The sequence below is a fragment of the Coregonus clupeaformis genome, chromosome 29, assembly GCF_020615455.1.
Source record: "Coregonus clupeaformis isolate EN_2021a chromosome 29, ASM2061545v1, whole genome shotgun sequence".
NCBI lineage: Eukaryota > Metazoa > Chordata > Actinopteri > Salmoniformes > Salmonidae > Coregonus > Coregonus clupeaformis.
This window is the reverse complement of record NC_059220.1, coordinates 15,649,330-15,652,391: the sequence shown is the minus strand read 5'-3', so window position 1 is coordinate 15,652,391 and position 3,062 is coordinate 15,649,330.

The window sequence follows — 3,062 nt, the reverse complement described above, 5'->3', positions numbered from 1 at the left end:
ATAGAGCGAGCCAGGAAAAGCTGGAAAATGCACAGACAAACAGACTTAGAAAAATCCTTCACGAAGCACCGGAGACAACGCGCTCTTGCGGAAAAAATGTAAAGAAACGATGTGCATAGAGTAGCCTAGCATTTTCACTGTTACAACCCGAGCCCCATGTATCAGGAGAGCAGCGGGATTTGAGAAGCGCATCCCCCGGTTTCCACTCACTTTTCTTGGCATGCCTTTGGAGCTCGGTGTCGGGGTTTTTTGCTCCTTTTTTCACGCTCATGAACGCCAATACACGGAGACAGGGGCACGGCTGGTCCACATCAACGCTACGGCTTTGTTTAAATACACCTAGACTACATGAAGCGTTGCTGTCAGGCGGCACGGCTTTATGTCAAAATAAATCTGAAGAAAAAAAAAGTAAGAAATCAAATAATTGTAGGAAGATGGCGCCCACCAAGCCTAGCATTCAGCAAGACCCTACAAGAAGAGAACGGTAACGCTTGGAGTGTTCTATTTATATATGTAAACGTTAACGCTTCTCATTAGATGCTTTGCGATTTTGAGTGGAGATGTCAGAAGTTTCTATGTTGCCCTTTCTAGCAGGAGTGCGTCTGAGAATTGGGGACCTTGGCGTTCGGGTAACAGGTATAGCCTTAAGGAGGCGTATGTTATACGGAATAGAGGGCACACACACGGTCAGTGCATATCGTCTGCTAGAGCGCTTCCCTGCATTGCAGGCACTTCCGCATTGTTTATGCTCTAAACAAGGTTGTTTAGCCTCGTGAAACATGTGCATTCATCGATGACAATGCCGCTGTTTGTTTCTGTGTAGCTTGGAAGTGCTGCTTGCTAGGCCAGGCTGTGCTGTTCTGCGCTGTTCTGTGTGCGTTGGTGAATCTCTGCCTGCTGTTATGCAGCGGGACCCCAGTCAGTCTGAGGCTTGTGTGAGAGAAATTAGCATACACCAGCAACCAGCTGTTGAGGAACTTTAAATGTAGCGCATAGATTTCGGATCAGAAATCACTCTGCATGTAATGGTTGTAGTAGACCTGTTGTAAAGGACAACACTGTGGCTTCAGCAGTCAATTGTATTATACGGTTTCATTTGCATGTTTTGAAAAACAAGCAGGTGATTAGATTTAAATGAATAATGGTGTGTTGATAGTGTCTCTTGAAGGCAACAATATTAGTAGGCTGTTGTATTTTCACAAATAATATAACAATTCTAATTATGTGATAGGCTGCATCCTTATGTTGTGTTTCTTCCACTACATCAAACAAGTTAGAATCAAATCAAATCAAATCAAATCAAATTGTATTTGTCACATGCGCTACAACAGGTTTAGACCTTACAGTGAAATGCTTACTTATAAGCCCTTGACCAACAATGGCATTTTAAGAAAGAATACCAACCAAAAAAAAGACCCAAAAAACATTAAATATAAAAATTATAAGAAATAAAAGTAACAAATAATTAAAGAGCAACAGTAAAATAACAGTAGTGAGGCTATATACAGGGGGTACCGGTACAGAGTCAATGTGCGGGGGCACAGGTTAGTCGAGGTAATTGAGGTAATATGTACATGTAGAGTTATTAAAGTGACTATGCATAGATAATAAACAGAGAGTAGCAGCATGCCCTTTCCAGCTTTAGGATCTGCATTTATTACAGATAAAGACAACTTCATAACAGACAGTTTTATATCTATGTGTTATTGAATACAGTGCTAGTGCTTTTATTGAATATAACAAATTGGTTACAATGTATCAATGTGTACTGGGATGTAATCTGTTAGGACACATTGTATCTAACATATGCTTGTGTTACATTTGAACATAAGCTTGGTCAGGTTATTTTTTTATGTGTGTCAGAAAAAGCTAATATAGTGCGAACTTGACATGGACCATTCCTGTCAACACTTGCTATTGTGAATGACTATTATTCGATACTCATGTTGTTAATAACCCTAATGAAACATTTACTAACTGTCTGCTCTGAGTACATGAAGGCCTGCTATTTCACTATTTCACAATCTCAAAGTTTACAATTGCAGCAGTATCCAGCCAGCTGCAGCAGGGAATGTTTATGTTAAGTCAGTCTCTAGTAGTCTCTCTAGCAGGAGCATATTTGTGTGCCATTCTGGGTTATATCTGAGAGATAGGAATCTTGAAGATGGAATTCATTTAGAGGGGGAGACTTCATAGCCTGTGCATGAGTGCTTTCTTTATCACCTGTCTCCTATTGCCAGTCTGCAGAAGTTAATCAGACTATGATTTGTCATTCTGCTTCACTTGAGAGTTGAACTAAATAACACTTGAGTCTGATAATTCTGATTGAAGGACTGTGAATATATTTAATTGAATGTCCTTCTTAATAGCATCCTGATGTTTGCCAGAGTGGGAGGTAGGCTGTTTATAGTTGCTGCTGTTCTCAAGGTGGTGGAATCTGACTAATGCCAGCCTGACTGACTGGGGCAAACAACTCACTGGCTGGATTAAGTAGTGACATTTAAAGAGAGAGAGAGAGAGAGAGAGAGAGAGATGGAGAGAGAGAGAGAGAGCAAGAGAGAGAGAGAGAGAGAGAGAGAGAGAGAGAGCGAGAGCGAGAGAGAGAGAGAGAGAGACACTGTTGGCTTGAGTTCACACACAACAGAGTAACTAACCACAAAGTTGGCTTTGTTTCACAAAACAATTCCCCCCTCTGGGCAAACAAAAGTGCTAAATTGTCCTATGTCCTATTCTGTTCACTTCAGAAGATTTATAGAACATAATTAAGAAATAGTATAACTAAGATGGGAGTCCCATAGGGCGACGCACAATTGGCCCAGTGTCGTCCGGGTTTGGCCGGTGTAGGCCGTCATTGTAAATAAGAATTTGTTCTTAACTGACTTGCCTAGTTAAATAAAGGTAAAATAAAATAAAAAAATAAATAGTCTAATGGTAACATTTTTTACGGTTAAACCCATTTTCCCTTTGATATGACGTGTTTACACAGGATTTGTCAATGTGTTCAAGCCATTTATTTATTTCACTGGTGGGTGCCAGAAAGTCTGAGTGTAAGGAAGACTGGG